This window comes from Mauremys mutica, chromosome 2 (genome assembly GCF_020497125.1).
Source record: "Mauremys mutica isolate MM-2020 ecotype Southern chromosome 2, ASM2049712v1, whole genome shotgun sequence".
In the NCBI taxonomy this organism is placed as follows: domain Eukaryota; kingdom Metazoa; phylum Chordata; order Testudines; family Geoemydidae; genus Mauremys; species Mauremys mutica.
In genome coordinates, this window is record NC_059073.1 from 122,427,516 (window position 1) to 122,447,070 (window position 19,555).

Below are 19,555 nucleotides of genomic sequence, written 5' to 3' on the forward strand. Positions count from 1 at the left end.
TTCATTCAGAATTCCACCTGAATTGAGAGAGCTGACTTGAGGAAAGCTTGTAAACATGGAGGTCATCCCCAGTCTAGAATCAGAGGCAAGAAGAGATTTGTACCTTTTATTATGTTAAAGAAATTGTTTTCAGCCAGCAGATGGAACGAATAATTTCAGATTATTTTCTGGAAGGTCAATTGTCATGTAAGTGGGCGTCCTTTGGCATCTACTAGGATCTATGAACCATAAGAGCAACTGAACCACATATAGAGCTTTTCAAACCACAAATTGTAATCTATTAGTGGGCTGTGGGTGGTTTTTTAATGAGTAATGGCCTCACATGGCTCCCAAATTCTCTACATGACATGCACAATACCCATTTCAAAAACTCCTTAATTACCACTACACAACTGACCGGGGAGTGTTCTCTAAACTCTACATACCCTCCAAATGCCTGCCTGCTACAGCTATCCCTCAACAGTGGACCCTTTCCAGTGGCCAGATCTGATCAAGAATCAGGCTCAAGACCCTAGCCATAAAGGGTTTAGCAAAAACTGTTTAATATTTCTCCATCCTCCAAGGAGGAAAAGATCAAAATTGCTACTGTTAAGCCACTTGGGCAGACCCCATCTTCCATCTTGGCTGAAATGGTTTATTTGGAATATCCTACTCCAAATTAAAAAATAAAGAGAAGACAGATGTGACAAAGGTAAAGTCAGGGGGGAAAGTGGGGAGAGATAATTACATCTGAAATATCTCATTCAAGCCAATTAGCAATACAAAAACCTATATTTGGAAATGTTTTAACATACTTTATATATTCAGGGTTTGGCTACACTGCAGCTGGAAAGTGTAATTTTCAGGTTGGGTAGACATACCTATGATAGCTCTGAGCGAGTTAGCATACTAAAAATATGTGCAATCCCATTTGAAACCCTAGGTACATAGCTGGGTGGCTAGCCCCTCCCACCACCTGTGCAGCTGCTGCTACATTGCTATTTTTTTGGCACACAAGTTCAATCAAAGCTAGCATGGAAATTATACCTCCAGCTCCAGTGTAGACATACCCTTGGAGTACACATTTAGGGCCGGATCCAAAGCCCACTGAAGTCAATAGGAGCCTTTTCATTGGATTAGAGGGACCCTAATGAACACCACTGCTGTACAATAGCCTTTATGTACATTTATTTCAGGAGAAATCATATAAAGTACTGAGCACTTCTTGCTTGGTGCTGAGTATCCTCAGTGGGAGTTGAGGGCACTCAGTATCTCTCAGGAAGTGCTCACAGTAGGATCGGGTCCCAATGATTATAAATCCAGAAATGGCCTTTGAAATAAAACCAGACCAGAGTTCCTCCAAGTCTTTTAATCTTTTGAGGCTTATTATACTATTTTTGTCTGGAGCGGCCAAAAGGAAATATGTCATATCTTCTCACTCTTGCTGCAGTCTTGAAAAGGAGTAGCATCTGTGGATTGTACATCATGCTCTGACTCTTTCAGTATTCTGTCATTTGATTGGTTGTTGATTCCACTTTCCAGATTCACTCAGTCATCAAAGTCCTGTTGGATGCCACCATCTGTCGGAAAATACAAGAGGCACAAGGTCTAAGAGTTGATTCTCATGAGAAAGAGTGTAATGAGAACAGGAAATGGCACACCAGGAATCCATTCTTAGGACAGACTATAGTAGAAGAGAACAAACCCTTATTGTAGTTCATACAGTTTTAACTTTATATTCCTTGTGATCATCCTTTGATTCATTCTCTCTCTCCCTCCCCACTCCATTCCCATCATAGGCCTGGGAAACAGGATATTTTGTGAAATTCTTCTTTCCGGTGAGAGGCTACATGACATCTTTAATTAGTAACTCAGAGCCATGGACTCTAACAGGAGAATGAATGAAGAAATAAGTTGTCAAAGATATTTTGTTTGGGATTTAAATACAGACCTCTTTGGGCTACACTTAAGATAGCCACTTGCCTGCCATTTACTATGACTATTTATGTTAATTTAAAAAACTAGATTTTACTCAGCTATCACAACATTTTTTCACACTGGGTGAGTGGGCAAGAAGAATTTTGCAAGGCTCATTTAAAGCTTAATCTTTCTAGTGTCTAGGGTGGGAAACTCAGCTGAAAAGACTATGTTGTGTGAGAGTGAGCACCTCCTGCTTCCCCCAAGGGTCAATGTCAACCAGCTGACTTTTCACACAGAATAAGGTGGAGTATTTCTCCACAGAGTTCACTCTGGAAGCTACTGTTATCCAGCTGAGATTTGTAACCTGCTGAGCAAGGTTCCCTAGACAGCTAATCAATAGTAACAAAACTTTGATCAGAAACAGCTCTGGGTATAAAGCCTTTCCTGAACAGAGACCAGCTATGCCAACTATGTTTCACCTTGCAAAGTGAATAAAATCAAACCACCAAACTCGTGTCGCTTGTTACTCAGGGGTCACCCTTGCAGCACTGCTGAAATCAATGGAAATTTTGAAAATGGCTTAAATGTGAGTAGGATCAGGCTGTTAATTCAGATTTGAATGGGGACAGTCCGGCAGGCTCCAGCAGCCTTCAAAAATCATGATTCTCCACTGCCTTGTCCTCTATGTAGTTATTCATAAAGAGTAGATGTAAAATGCAACCAAATTAGAATGGGCAGTCACTGGGCCTGATTCTCCAATGCCTTGCATCATGTGCAATCATTTGCACCAGGGCAAAGTGAGAGTTAAAAGCCACCATTCTGATGTGGTAGCATTTTACATCCCCTTTGTACACATGTAAATACCCACATCAGGAGCAAGACAGTGGAGAATCAGGCGCTTTATGTCTAGTACTACAACAGCGTATTCAGCTCTAAAACCATGGGAGGGTAAACCTGGAGAATTTCAGAATGAGGGCGAGGCCTGGTATTGACACATTTCCATATCCAAACTTGAACAAATGTGGGTGGCTACACCCAGGTGCACTGCAAGAGAGTGGAGAACTAGGCCCGGAGTCAAGGCCTGTCAGCTCTTAAAATAGACTATATAATAAATCTAAAAATGTCTTAGAGCTCGTCTACATGGACTTTTAGTTTGAGGCAAGCTAGAGTATGAATCTACTCCACACTAGCTGGCTGCATGGACACTGCTGATGTACACTAACTGTTCCTTAGTGCACTTTGAGGTATCCTGCTTTGAAATAGGACTAGATCAATGTACACTAAGGACATGTTAGTGCACATCAGCAGGGTCCACATGGACAGTTAGACTAGTGCATGGCAGACTAATGCAGGTAGATACATACCTCAGGTTGCTGTGAATTAAATGACAAGCCCCGAGACAAGTGAATACAACAACATTTCTTTTATGCTAAAATTTTGTGTGACAAATGCACTAACTTTTACCTCACCTTGCCACATCAAGATAGCTGTCCACAGGTTTTCAGGGCTCCATAAGCAAGTAAAGCAAATGGAGCCTTTCCTCCTGTTCCAATTAGATCTAATCAAAACACATGAATGTGTTTGGTCATACTCATACTGGAGCTGTTTGTACAAAGTAAGGTTTGTTCATCCTGGTAAACTGGTTTGCTGCAGAAAATAGAAACTGCTACTGCTAATAAATGAGCCTGTAACTCTAATCAAGGATTATTACTGTGGGAGCATTACTAATGGCTTTAAGTGTCTTTATCACATCCTGTAAAGTGTTATCAATCAAACTACAGGTGTAGAGCAGGTAAATGCTGTAGCTCTGGGCAACAGATAAGCTCAGAAAGAAATTTTATTAACATTGTTCTCTAAATAAAGTTTCCCTTAGGAAAGTGTCAGGTGATCAAAGTTAGCATAAGAGATTTTTTGGGGAGGAAAAAAGAACTTTAGACTTATTCATAATATTTCTCCCGAGACATTTTCAGGACCATTTCCACTACCCTCAAAGATGGAAGCTAGAGCCTGGACTGAATTTTCTTTTTTTTAATTGGAAATAACTAAGTTATATAATGTGCAAAGTTATAACTAAAAAGAAATAATTTTTACATTCTCTCAAAAAGAACAGCAGTTGTGGAGAAATGAAGCATTATTCCTCAGTTTCATGATGAAAACCAGATGTCTTCATACATTTACGACAGGGTCTGCCCTTTTTAAAATAAAACATGGCTGGTGCTATTATTAACATTATGACTTGAAATTTACATCAAGAGGAGATCATGCGTACTAGAACCAAATGAGCTTTGAAATATGCCTCAGACGCCCAAAATGAAGACGAGGGGATATTACACAGGTACATATACTTACTGTAATAGGGTCTAATGCATAGTGTTTGGCTTGGTACAATCCTATGGTACACTGAGAGTTATGCATGCTTCATGTAAAGAAGGTATAGAATTCAATTTCAGTGCTATAATTGAAAACTACTATAAAATTCCATCATTAATGTTACGCTATAAATTACATGTGTTCTTGATTCCTCAGACCCCTTTTATGAGTGCCAAGTGACTCAGTGGGTTCAGGGTTTAGTCTTTCATCTGGGTTCAAATCTTGCCTGAGGTCACAAGTGAAAATGAGTTCGGTGGTCTCATCCTAGTCTCCATTTGTATTCATCCCAAAAACACTGGCATGATCCACACTCTTTCTGCTAAAAAGAGGGCTTAGCAGGACCGGACTGAAGTATATTGGCAGAGCTGTTTGAGGAAACTTGCATAGCATTTGCCAGGCTTTTGTGGTCTGTTTCCTTTTTCAAAATGCAAATATAACTTTCACTAAGGTCATTGAAAGTTGCTCATATTGTGAGAGGAGATGAGACCCCTTTGCCTGGCTCTAATTAGGATCATTAATCCTTGTTTTGGTAAACTTTAAGTCCACAAGTTAAACGAAGACTTTTATTTTAGATTACGTTTTTTCCCATACAGGTTCTCACTTTTGAGAGGCTGGAATTACCAGAAAAACACATCTCCCCCCAAATCTTAAATGTGTTTTAAAAAGAACCAAGACACTGCATGGTAGCCCAGGACTACATATTGCAGATTATACATATTGATATAATCTGCCAAGAACAGGACAAATCAGGCACCAAATTGTGCCTGAGTCACACTTTATTCCCTATTTCCACCCTTGACCTACACAGGAGGAGGGGAATAATCCATTACTGGTCTGGATCAGTACTAGCAGACTACTCCCCTGGAGAAAGGAGAAAACAAAGGAACAGATTGTGACTCTCAGAGTCACAATGTATTCCCTGCCTATACCTGGGCAGTGCAGCTATGTTGTGCAGGCGAGGGAGTAGTGTTGGTTCCTCCCATTCCCTCAGTCCCGACCACCTGTGCAAGTGGGGAACAGCAGCCCTACACAGTGGAGAAAGGGGCACAACACACTCTCTTAGTTCCCTACAGGTTGTCATAAAGGCAGGTGAGAATTCTACCCACAATAAGTCATGTAATAGTCCTTTGCACTCTCATAGCACTCATCATCCAGAGGTCTCCATTCATTTAAAAATGTAGCTAAGTAACACTATAGCCATTTTACAGGCTGGGAACCGAGGGGGAGAGAAATCAAGTGGCTTGTGTAAGGTTAGTCACAGGTCAGAGTTGGGAATAGAAACCAGAATTCCTGAGTCTCAGTTCTGAACTCTAATCACTAACTAGCCCATGTTGTTAGAAGCTGTAAGCTGAGAATTTGTGAGGTTTTGTGGAAAAATATGTGCTTTGCCAGGATTTTTTTTTTTAAATCCCTAAACAAAAGAAACTGAGATGCAGGCAGATTTGTCCTAACACCATTCACTACATCCAAGAGCAAATGCACCCCCTTGGATGTACACAGCAGTACTTTATACAAAATGCAGTTTTGAAGTGGCAACATTTTAGTTAGTAGTTTCATTCTACTGTAGGTTCCATTTAAACATATGTTGATAAGATAAACGTTTCCACTTTCACAGCAAAATCCTATATTAATCCTCCCAGCAATCACAATGAAATCCTTTCACATTCCTTATCCAGTTACTTCACTATTTTCATAAAGGCAACTCCTCAAACTGTTAATTCAGGGAGCAGGATAAAAGTAATTATTTACCTGATCCCATACTGGAGGTGGGTTGACACCAAAACCTTGACTCTGAACCCTTTGGATTTTGGAGGCGATCACTTCAAATGCATAACCTCAGATTCAAGCTGGCCACTATGATTTTGATCTCAAGTTAGACCTAAAAAGAGAACAGTCCTCTTTTTCAATCCTGGTTCACAGATGGTTGAAAATCACGCAAGTACATCTGGCACAATACTAGTGCTGTAAAACCTCTGCCCACACCCCTAGCTCTGACTTACTCTCAGACCCAAATCCAAGCCTAAAACTAGTTGTGATCTAGGTCAAATCACTGCCTCCTCAGTGCATCTGTATCACAAAGTGACATCACTGGACAGCTTGGACCCCAAACAGATACTGCTGGAAAATCTGGGAAAGCAGCAGCATAATATTTTTAAACACCCATGCAGGTGAGGGGAGAGAGACTTTTTTATGTTGTAATTTGTTGAATCTTCTCTTCTGTTTCCGGTGTAAGAGGGAAAATGCTCATGGCCCACGGAGCAAGATTTTTAAAGGTAGCCTAATGGGATTTTCAAAAGCCTGGCAAACTGTCAGTGGGACCACTGGATGGTGAAAGCACTAAAGGAGCACTTAAGGAAGACAACGCCATTGTGGAGAAGCTAAATGAATTTACATCAATCTTCACTGCAGAGGCTATGGGAGAGATCCCCATACCTGAGCAATTATTTTTAAGTGACAAATCTGAGGAACTGTCCCAGATTGAAGTATCAATAAAGGAGATTTTGTAACAAATTGATAAATTAAACAGTAATAAGTCACTAGGACTAGATGGTATTCACCCAAGAGTTCTGAAAGAACTCAAATACAAAATTCTGGAACTTCTAACTGTGGTATGTAACTTTATAGCTTAAATCAGCCTCTGAACCAGAAGACTGGAGGATGGCTAAGGTAGTGCCAATTTTTAAAAAAAGGCTCCAAAAGTGATTATAGCAATTACAGGCCAGTAAACCTACTCCATTACCAGGCAAATAATAAAGAACAAAATTGTCAGACACATAGATAAACGTGATTTGTTGGGGAAGAGTCAACATGGCTTTTGTAAAGGGAAATTATGCCTCACCAATCTATTAGAATTCTTTGAGGAAGCCAACAAGCACGTGAACAAGGGTGAGCTAGTAGATACAAGTATCAGAGGGGTAGCCGTGTTAGTCTGGATCGGTAAAAGCAGCAAAGAGTCCTGTGGCACCTTATAGACTAACAGACGTATTGGATCATGAGCTTTCGTGGGTGAATACCCACTTCGTCGGATGCGTACGTCTGTTAGTCTATAAGGTGCCACAGGACTCTTTGCTGCTAGTAGATACAGTGTACTTGGACTTTCAGAAAACCTTTGACAAGGTCCCTCACCAAAGACTCTTAAGCAAAAAAGCAGTCATGGGATAAGTGAGACGGTCCTCTCATGGATCAATAACTGGTTAAAAGACAGAAAACAAAGGGTCAGAATAAATAGTCAGTTTTCACAAAGGAGAGAAATAAATAGGAGGGTCCCCCAAGGATTTGTACTGGGACATGTGCACTTTATCATATTCGTAAATGATCTGGAAAAGAAGGTGAACAATGAGGTGACAAAATTTGCAGATGATAAAATAATTATTCGAGAGAGTTAAGTCCAAAACTGACAGCAAAGAGTTACAAAGGGATCTCACTAAAGAGGGTGACTGGGTGACAAAATGGCAGATAAAATTCAATGTAGATAAGTAAAAAGTAATGTACAATGGGAAAAAAATCCCAGTTATACATACAAAACAATGGGATCTAAGTTAGTTGTTACCATTCAAGAGATCTTGGAGTTATAGTGGAGAGTTCCCTGAAAATATCTGTGCACCATGCAGCAGCAGTCAAAAAAGCGAACAATGTTTTGAACCAGTAGTAAAGGAATATATGAGACAAAAATATCATGATTCCACTCTATAAATCCAAGGTACTCCTGCACTTTGAATACTGCAGACAGTTCTGGTCGCCCCATCTCAAGGAAGATATTAAAATTGGAAATGGTGCAGAGAAGGGAAAAAAAAATATTTGTGGGATGGAACAACTTCCATATGAGATGAGATTTTAAAAAAAGGTTCATCTTAGAACAGAAATGACTAAGCTATAATGAGGTCTACAAAATAATGAATGGTATGGAGAAAGTAATTACAGACATGTTGTTTACCCCTTCATGTAACACAAGAACTAGGGGGTCAAACAAAAAGAAGTACTTCTTCATGCAATGCACAGTAAACCTGTGGAACTCTGGAACTTATTGCCACAGGATGTTTTGAAGGCAAAAAATATAACTAAGTTAAAAAAAATTAGATACGTTAATGGAGGATGCGTCCATCAACGGCTACTAGCTAAGATGAACAGGGATGCAAGCCCATGTTCTGGGTGGCCCTAAACCTCCAACTGCCATTAGCTGGGACGTGACAATAGGGGATGGATCACTCAAAATTGCCTCATTCCCTCTGAAGCATCTGGCTCTGGCCACTGTTGGAAGACAGGATACTCTGCTAGATGGACCCAGTATGGCCACTCTTATGTACCTCAGATGCTTACTCCCATTGAAAGTTAATTAAACTTAGGCTCTTAATTCCCTGTTGAAAATAAGATTTAGGTCTTGCTATGCTTAGTGGAGTAACACCCAAGTACCTTTAAAAATACAGCCCTAAGTGATTAAGTCACCTTTGAAAATGGATTATAGGCTCCTATCTCGTTTAGATGCTTTAAAAAAATTATATGAATATCTCAACTCTACATGTATCACCAAACACCATGAGGCCTGATCTTGATTAAGTCACGGGTGTGCCACTGCTGTTAGCATTCTATGATAGCATGACTGAGATGTAACTTAATTATTTTAACTGTTATCTTCATTTTACAAGGAAACTTTATTAAAAAATCCAAATTGGAGAGGAAAATGAATATGGCTCATAGTTCAGCAAGTTGTAGTATTATTAAATATTTATAATATAGTGGTGTCTAGAGGTCCCCAATCAGGATCAGCATTCGATTGTTCTAGGTGCTGTACAAATATAGTTTGGCTGGGCTTCTCTCTTGAGCAGCTTAGAAGACAAGTGACTTATGAAAAGGTGATCAGAAAGGTGATCAGTAAAATACATACAATTGTATGTGCATATATACAATTGTTACTATTATAAATATAAATTCTCAACAGCCCATGTAGCTATCATAAAGTGGCTGATAAATGCATCATGGCAGAGGTGGGTCTTGAGGATGGATTTGAAGGAGTGGTTGGCCTTGCTGATAAATTCAAGCAAGGCATTTAATGTGTAAGGGGCAGTGTGGAAGAAAACATTTGTGTGAGAGGCTGACAAACAGGCATCTGACACTGGTATCACCAAAGTAGTGAAGCACTTGCCTGAGGATTTGTCATATTGTGTCAAACCATTGATCCAAGTCCAGTTTCATGCCTCTGGAAATGGCCGCGGCCCACACCCAGTGCTTCAGAGGAAAGTAAAACTTTTCTGCCCTCTTTCATAATTCACAGAGTTGATCAAATTATTCTACAGAAGTTTATCCTTTTTCCTTTGTTTGTGGAATGACCCTGATTGCTGCAGATCTATTTGTCATTTGTAAGTAGTCATTCAATAGTCTTGAGGAACAAATTTCAATCTACTGCTTAGTCATAAATTCTCCAATTAAAATTGTTATGGAACCCATCTTGCAAGGTTCTAGTCAAACAAAACCTTTCATTCAGCCCAAAACAACTTTTTAACTCTTTGGTTAAAAACATTGTTCTGGGTTGATCTGAAATTATTTTTTTCATTTTGTGTTGCTTTTGTTTGGTCACTGAACCTAAATATCAATTATTCACATAGCTCTAGGCCTGAGTGGCCTCAACTACCATCAATTTCAATAGCATCTAAAGAGGCACTCAACATGTCAGTGGATAAGGCCCTATTTGCAAAAAAGGAGATGCCTTCATTTGTGCATTTAACAACTCTTCAAGGTTCATGATCATACAAGGTAATACAAATTTTAGTACTTTTGTACTCAACACTTAAATATGGAGGAAGCAGACACACTAATTTCTAATTAAAGTTGGTTGGTGCCATTTATTTTCTAATGAATGCCATAGTACAGTTTCCTACAAACTGATTGGTCAATTTGCTGCAGTATATCATTAGGGTGACTTAATTGCTAATTATAATAACAACTCCAAAGTCAACAGCAGAGTCACAGAAAGGTTAAATAAACAGTATAAAGTTTGTGGGATAAAAATAACTTTCTTGTGACTAAAGAGTAGTAGTATTAGACATCCATCATAAAATCTGGTTGTAGTGAAAAATTCTTTCGTTCAGGAGGTATTTTCCCCTAAATTGACTGCTGTGTCCTGGTGACATGCCCTTTAGAATCCTCACCGTTCTATTTCCATACAATGTACTAGAACATGTACCTTCAGTTTGTTCTTTTTACTTTAGATTGAGAAAAATATGAGATAAAAATAAAGTCTCCATGACAGATAGCTCAGAGTGTAAGAGTTACTCTGTAACAGAAGCCATCTTGAACTGACTCGTTAAAAATACCCCTGCAGGATGTCTAGGTGCATACTTTCACACTTAAATGTCCAGACTAGAATTTTCAAAGCACCCAAATGACTTAGGATCTGCAGTACTGTTTTCAAAAGTGACTTAGGCCATTAGGAGCCTAACTCCTATTGACTTTCAATGAGACAGAGGGTATGTCTACACTTGTATGAATGTGATCTACCCATGGGTGGTTGCCATAAGAAAAATTCTGGAAATAATAGCTGGATTTGAGAGGATGGGGTTTTCAAACCATGCAGGGACCATCTGTGGCACCCATATCCCAATGCTTTGCCCACCAAAGGAACTTTATTCCCCAGAAATTACATGGTTCTCTACAGTGTCTGTGCCAACAGTTATTTTGGGGGATCTTGCACACTCGCTCATAACTTGGCTAAAAAAAAATCTCTCGACATCAATGACCCAGGAAAAGGGGGATTAAATTTAAAACTCCCCAGTAGCTGCAGACTGCTCACGGAGTGCACAGTTGGAAGTCTGAAAGCTCTTTTGCGAAGGGAACAGCTGTCCTGGGGCTGGTGGCCAGAGCCCCGGGCCCTTTATATCGCCCTGAGCAGCGCAGGCCAGGCGGCCTGGAAGGGCTGGCTGGGGGATGCTGACCCCCAGCCCTGCCCCTTCCTCCAGAGGCGCCGGCCCCGGCCCCATACCAGTAAGTGTCTGTAGTTACTTTCACCCCTGGCTATAAAGCAACCAGATCCCACCCATGTGCACACTGGTCCTAGCTCCCAGCAGGCAAGAGAAATCAGATATGCCTATTGTCCACACATCATGGCACAGCAGGGAGGTAGAAGGCAACATCTGCCTGTGCAAGTGCTGGAAAAACACAAGAGAACATTGGCACAGATCTGTGGAGCTTCATGTGAGGGTGTTGGTCCCCTGGAGTCATAGTCATTAGTTGTTTTTTTCCTGTGACTATTCACCCATTACAGAGAATTATGGAAGGTGCCTCCACTGGGTTAACACCTTATGAGTACAATTTGTATTATGGAGGGAGGCACCCAAGTTGTGTTGTGATCATTGTGCAACACTTCTGTGTTAATGTTCACGCTTGTTTACAAGCCTCTGTAATGGGAAACAATCTGCTAATGATTTTATCAACATTTGGTTAAGGAGAGGGGAGGGGGTTCAGCTACTCTCCCCCTCCCCACCATACACACTGTTCATTGTGGGCAGTGCTAAGTGCACTTATGGCACACTAAGCCCAAGATTGAAATAGATCAGGATTGGCAGGTGTGGGGTGTGTTTCATCACTCTTTAGATACAGATGCCTGTATTATTACTTTAAGTGGTTAGTAGTTCTACCCGCAACTCTCCTCACCAATATCCCCCACTTGCTACAGGGCTATTTTCCTGATTTTATGCCCAGCCCCCCCTCCACTCCACCCCAAAACGATCCCTGAGCAAGACACAGTTATATTCATTTACCAGAAATTACAGGTGACAATCTCACATCTCTTAGGAGTTTTAGGCACAGAACACATTTTAATGGGTATATTTGAGATAAAATTTAGTGCTATTTAAACCTGGGGAACATTTTTTTCAGGCTCTGTTTATGAGTAGAGCACACAGCACACTCTAAAAATAAAAAGGCTGGGACTGTGATGTCTCCCCATGAATAATAATAAAATAATAATAATTAATAATGAAATCAAGAAGCCTGCCACGGTGTTCTGCTGGCACAGTGATTCTCCCCAGTGGGTCTCCTTTGGGTGCACAAAGAGACTGGTAGAAGCTGTAGTGGCATGTTTGTTGATGTTGTGACTTCCTCTCTCCAAGGGTATCAGTCTTGGAGATTCTGGAATGTCAGTCTTTCCTCCAGTGGCTTGTCGACCCAAAAGGGAGGCTCCTTGGCCTCATTCTTGATTCTTATGGTTTGTGAACTGAGCTTACTCATTCTGGCAGTTCCACCCTTTGAGGTCTTTGGACAATTGTGCCAAAATTCACATTTTCAGATGTAAATTCAGATTTTCGATTCATGTTTCTTTTTGTCTCATCAAAGCTGACCAAGGAATCCACTCTAGACCTCAGAAACCTTCCTATCAAAAACATCGCTGAAACCAATATATCAAGTAAATACATTCTGGCTTCAGCAAAATATATATTTGCCAAAAATATATTTGGTTAAAAATGTTCCAACCAGTCTTGGTCTTGGGATGATGTTGTGTCACAAGTATATGGAAAGTTCAATACAAAAAATCCTATAAAAATAGCTGATTGGAAAAAGAACCCTAGCAACAACCAGTCACTCAAAATTAATTGAACAACAAAATTAAAAATAAGGTCAAACTTATGTTTAGTTTTATCACCTCAAGATCACCTCAAGATCCTGTCTGCAGTGGTGCAGGAATAAAGGGAACTGGATAAATTCATGGTGGCTAAGTCCATAAATGGCTATTAGCCAGGTTGGGTAAGAATGGTGTCCCTAGCCTCTGTTCGTCAGAGGATGGAGATGGATGGCAGGAGAGAGATCACTTGATCATTGCCTGTTAGGTTCACTCCCTCTGGGGCACCTGGCATTGGCCACTGTCGGTAGACAGATACTGGGCTAGATGGACCTTTGGTCTGACCTGGTACGGCCGTTCTTATGTTCTTATGGCTCATGCTAGGCACCCAAAACTGCGTGTTTCCAAAATTAGTGGATACTTTTGATGCTTTTCGCCTGTTTTAAATTAAAGCTTAAATTCTATACAATAATAATAATAATAATAAAGGGAGTCAGAAGTGTACATGGAGATCCTATACCTTTGGACCCAATTCTCCCCAATGCCCCTTCCTCCCCTCTTACAACTCCTAAAAACACATACAAGTATCTCCCCTTGAAATCAATGGGATTTACTCATATTCTTCAGGTGGAATAAATGAACCCCACCCTGCATGTATAGAAATTCAGCTCATATGTATTTTTAGTGCCCAGCTCCATGCTCATTAGCTTCACACCATAACATGGCCTAGGAAAGCCACTGTTTCAAGGTGTGGAAAGTCTCCTTGCTGCCTGTTAGTGTTAGCTGTGTAAAGCATCAGCAAGCACAAAGAGAAAACATCCAAAGAGTCTGGCGTGCCTCCACTGAAACATCTTCCATTTAGGAGCTAAACTCATGGTAATCTCCTAGCATCGAGTTGATCTACAATAGGAAATTCTCATTTATAACCTTGCTTCACATCCAGAAGTACTGTGCATGTGCATATACCTGTGTGTGTGTATATACATATATGATGTGGCCTATTTTCAGGGGTAACTGGTTGTTCAATATTTGGGTGCCCGTGCTGAGATGCCTTAAAGGGGCCTGATATTCATAAAGTGCAGAACACTCACCATCCTATGAAAATCAGACCCCTTTAAAATGTCTCAAACTGAGGCAACCAAAATCGCTAGTCACTTTGAAAATACAGGCATACACACATGTATGTACTTACGGAGACACGTGCATGGAGGAGAGGGGTGAAGGTGTGTCACTGTTTTACAACATGAAATATGCTGGAGTGATTTTCCCCCCACACACATTAATTTGTTGACATACATTTATGGTTCAAGAACTTAGACTACTGACCTTGAGGCAATAATGTTAAAATCTAAAAATACACAATCTAATCTCTTCTGAATGCCGTAAAAAGAATTTCAGAGAGGGATGTGGATAAGTAATGGGAGAGCAATAATGAAGTGGAGTGCAAAACTACACAAAGGAATGGACCCAGTTACTCTTATCCTTGTACCTTATCCTCTCTCCTGCTTCCTTTCCCATATAATCAGATACTTTCCTATGACAGTGTTTTCTGTATTTGAGTCCTAATCAACTTGGTAGTAACACAAATTACTCCGTGCAGCACTCAGGACTCTATGAGGAGATACAGTGGTAAAACTGATCTTATGCATAGAAAAAACAAAAAAGGTTGTTTATCTATATATGAAGCTTTCTTCTTCAGACAATCATTTTTCACCACCTTGGGATTTTATGGTGCAGCCACCCCTCATATTAAGCAATCTCTTGCACGTCTTTGGAGACCTCACTAAAATATCCCTACATTATCACAAATCTGTTGCCCTATTATTAGAAAACCCACCACCAATTTTTGTCAGTCAATTAACCTGTTTTAAATAACTAATCAAGAAATGTTAGCTCTTAATATGTCATCATGTACATGACAGTGAAACATATTGCCCCTTGTGAAATAGAGTACAACTGAAATGGAATATCAGGGGGTGTATTTATTAGTAGTTTAATATAATTCTCTCAATGTAAAATTAACAAACAAGGAAAGATGTCTGCATCTCCGTGGTCTCCCTTAGCAGTCTAATCCTGCAGTCCTTACTCCACCAAACCTATCTGAAGCCTGAGTAAGAACTGCAGGATCTGGCCTTTAAGCTAATATAGTGAAGCTGACTAGAAGCCATAAACAATGGTGTTAGAACTACAATTAATTTAGACATTGAATGTGTTTGCCCCTCCTTTTCCAACTGAGTTTTTTAAGTCAAACACCACATCTTTTTTAACCAAACTCTTATGGGATAAAAACAAATCATATATGTTTTTTAAAAGTTACTATTCCCTGAAGTCATGGACAGGGTGAATTTCCCCCTATATTATTGCACATCATTTATTTTAGGACTAGGTTTATGGAGGTTGGAAGGAAGTTCTGTGAAGCTGCTACATTGTGTCAATATTTTAAATGAATTGTTATAGAAGTTTAGGATACTCTCCATGTACTGTTCCTTTCCTGGCTGAACCCCTTTTGTTCTGTCAGTGGGAGATACTGGATCTTTTTGTTAAAAGTTTAACTGAAAAATATAAACACTGAAAGCCAGTTTGAAAAGAAAGAAGAACTGCCAGGCCAGTGCCAGTGACCTTCTGCCTTTTTATCTCACTGCTACATTCCTTTGGGTCTCCAGGTCCCTTCAGACTCTCTTTCCCCCATGGGTGCTCCTCCTCATGCCCTTCTCTTCTCCCCCCCCCCAAAAAAAAGAAAGAAAAAGGAAATAGGAATGGGTTTCTATCTTGGATTCCCCCCCCCCTTCATCCATATATCTCTGTGAGACACTCTGCGAGGGGAGATTTGCAACGCATCCTGCCGCCAGATTCTGCTTCCCCCGGCCCTCAAAGATGGGACTGAAAGCCAGTTTCCAAAGAGAACAGAGTTCTGTGTCTCTTCCACAGCCCCCGCACAGGACAGGGCAGCCTGGCTTGGCCTGACGCATCCTTGGTTGGTTCTTTTGTAGAATTTTGACAGCAGCCTGCTTTCTACACCTGCATGCTGGATACACCTGTATGAATCTTTACTCAGGTGGTGCCCTTCATCCAAATTTATCCCCGGCGGAGTACCGCATCTGCATATGCACTGCGGTCTCCTTTGGGGAACGGCTAGAGTAGAACCTGGTAGCCTGAGTAGTCTTTCCCAGGTGTCAAACACTACCCTTCCCGCTGAATCCATCTGGAGCTCTGAGTTCAGGGCACCTGAGTGCTTTAAACCCTGAAATCACAATGGTCCAACTTCCTGCTTGCATCTAAAATGCTTTGTTGTCGTAGAGAGTCAGAAGAGGATAAATAGGCATCCTCCACCTCTTCGCCTGCCCACGCTGTCAGACAAAGTGCTTTTTCTACATGCATTATAAAGTTTGGTTAGGGTTTAAGCTGCCTTGACCAATATTTTTATGCATGTTGATATTTAATTGAAAATTATGACTGAGATGTAATCCAAGTTATTTTTTCTGAGCTCAGACATTGCCAGCTCTGTAATTTGATTCATTTTAACATAAGGCAAAATATATTTTGGCGTCAAGATATGGGAGAAAATGAAACATACTCTTTTTCTAAAAGAACTTGACAGATTAAGGCTCCAATTCTGCAACTGAATCTACCCTGATGCCCATCCTCATAGCATCAGAGGGTACGTCTACACTACGGGACTATTCCGAATTTGCATAAACCGGTTTTGTAAAACAGATTTTATAAAATCGAGTGCGCGCGGCCACACTAAACACATTAAATCAGTGGTGTGCGTCCACGGTTCGAGGCTAGTGTCGATTTCTGGAGCGTTGCACTGTGGGTAGCTATTCCGTAGCTATCCCATAGTTCCCGCAGCCTCCCCCGCCCCTTGGAACTTCCGGGTTGAGATCCCAGTGCCTGATGGGGCAAAAATTGCCGAGCTATGCCCTGACCCACCGCGGACACGGTGTTTGACCCTAGAAGCATTTGGAGCTCTGTCTGGAGATTTTAAAAAAAATGATTTTGAATTTCGTCTTCTGTAACGGAGCGCTGATAGAACAGATTTGCCTGCCCTTACAGCGATCACGTCCGCATGGTCCATGCGGGAGCTCTTTCTTTATTTTGATTTTTAACTGCATCGCCACACGTGCTGATCGGAGCTCCATGCTGGGCAAACAGGAAATATTCAAAAGTTTGCGGGGCTTTTCCTGTCTACCTGGCCACTGCATCCGAGTTCAGATTGCTGTCCAGAGCGGTCAGTGGTGCACTGTGGGATACCGCCCGGAGGCCAATACCGTCGATCAGCGGCCACACTAACCCTAATCCGATATGGTAATACCGATACTAGCGCTACTCCTCTCGTTAGGGAGGAGTACAGAAACCGGTTTAAAGAGCCATTAAAATCGATATAAGGTGCCTCCTAGTGTGGACGGTTGTGGCGTTAAATCGGTTTTATGCTCCTAAAACCGATTTAAACGCCTAGTGTAGACCAGGCTTAAGTGCTAAAGCAAAAATCCTAATCCTGTCAGGATATATAATACGGGATCAGTGAACAAATATCTTTGCTGCTGCAGTAACAACTCACCTCCTAGCATCCTACGCAGTCATCTCAGAGAATGTTACAGAAGCAAAGAAAAGCAGACAAATTTTCCACGAAAGGTGATACTTTTGCAAAGGTACAAGTCCTTGTTTAATTCTTCTTGGAGGGAGGGTGGAGAACATATTAATAATTTCGTTCTTTATTACTTGTTTAAAGTGTTAAATATTTGAAGGTGTTAGAAGAGAAATCATTCTTATTACATTCCTTTGCAGACGGCATTACTTTTGCAGGGACACCTGTCTGTATGAAACTCTGTAAATGCTTTGTAACAGGTCCCTAGATAGCAAAAGGAACACAGCTGCTAAAGAGCGTAACAGGGACAGCTGTTTGGCTGACAGAATTGGAACCAGCACTGTGCATGTGCTGGGACTGTAAAGAGGAATGAATTTTCCTAAAACCTTTATGAGTAAAATCATTTATTTTTGGAATATTAACAAAATAAAAGGAATTATGATGTTTTTAATTTTAAGTCATAACATATTAACATGCAGCTTTTAAGAAGTTGTATTTTATGGGGCAATTTCAAATTGAAACAAGGTGGCTCAAACCAGGTTCAGAAATACCAGGGATTTTTGTGTGTGGACTATATATAATACTTGGGCACTTTTGCCCTTAATGTGCTATAAAAGTGGTAATGAAATCCTTCTTTATGTAAGATATTGATGAGCACTTCCATAATGGCCAAGTCTGCCATTGATGGGAAATGGTGTGGTGCGTGAGGATGGCGGGGGAAAACAGAATGGGTTACGTGGACACCAGACAGGAAGATCATCTGGTGAGTAAGGCTCAGACATGGAAGTAAGGAGGCCTGGCCTCCGTTTCTCACTCTGCAGCAGACTTGCAGCGTGACCCTGCACAGCTCACTCCGTGCCAAATTTTCAAACAAGCTGCTCTCCCTTTAGTGAGCACAATGTGAACTCTTGAGTTTGCACATGTAATTTTGTGCCTGACTCAAACTTTAAGATCAAATCTATCTGGGCCAACTAAATTCCTACTGTAATTTTACTGACCTCAATGGAAATCAATGGAGTTACCCTTGGAAAGAGTGTTGCCCTCCGTGTGTCGATTTCCCCTTCTGTGACATGGAGATGAATATTCTTTACATACTGTACCTCACAGATGTGTTGTAAGGCTTAATCCAAGAATGTTTGTGACATGCTTTCAGATCCTTAGCTGGAAGGCTAAACATGATTTATTATAATAAAGATGCCTGTTAACTTTGGAAGGTTCACTTCAGAATTACCGAATACAGATTCCCTCCTTGTCCCTCACAGTATGTGCAGAAGAGTACTAACTTTTATGATGTGCATAATACTTGCCTTGTCTTTTTGAACTGCCAGTATTATCTTTCTAGGACCAGCACAAACATTTCATAGTCTGCAGTGATTTCATCATCTACGTCAATTTCTTGATGGAATTCCCTTCCCTTCCCCCACACCTTTTACTTTAATCACTGCTACTACACAAAACTATCAAATTGCCACATTATAGGATAAACAGAAGTCATTTACCTACACCAGGCTCTTTACAGCTTCACATCCTAAACCTGATGCTGGGCTCAGTTTAAAGTACTTAACTGCCTTTTGCACAGCTGGCACCAGAAGCCTAGCAGGTTGACTCAAAGAATGATGTGATAATTGGACAGGCTTTGGAATCTTTACATTTTGCTGTTTTTCAGCGTTTCCACTTTGATGTTTTCCTTTCTCCCTTTTAGAATTGTTACAGCATTCCACCAGAATCCTAGGATGGCCTTTTTATCAACTTGTGGAAAAAATGAAGTCCTGTACCCTACAGCCTTCAGTTCTCAATTGGCTATCTTCACACTGAAGTGCTCCTTTCTGCCAGCTGGAGTGCACTAGTTTACAGAAAATACCATTCTCTTCCACCAGAGCATAGAACAAACCTTCACACTACAAATGACATGGAAACAGAAAAGTCAACAACAAAAACCACAGGTTTTCAATAATGCCTTTTTTTTAAACCATCACAAGAGGTGCATTGTTTCTATAGCTCTGCTGATTTGGGAAGGATGGCAGCAGAAAATGTGAAATTCATTATGGTCTACAAGTTGTGCCTCTCAAGTGTATCTTGTTTCAAGGGATATCACTCTTTTCAATTCCCAAGTCCCCTATGTTCCACACAAATTTGTTGATCTCTCACTC

At 40.7% G+C, this 19,555-nt stretch overlaps 1 long non-coding RNA gene across 2 annotated transcripts in view; it reads right to left on the bottom strand.

The window, feature by feature from the left end:
* Positions 1–205: 205 nt before the first annotated feature.
* The window catches only part of LOC123364779, a 124,188-nt gene continuing 104,838 nt past the window's right edge, over positions 206–19,555 (bottom strand). For both annotated transcript variants that reach the window (XR_006577279.1, XR_006577278.1), the window contains one exon: positions 206–1,559. This is a non-coding gene — a long non-coding RNA (uncharacterized LOC123364779). The remainder of the gene's footprint in view (positions 1,560–19,555) is intronic.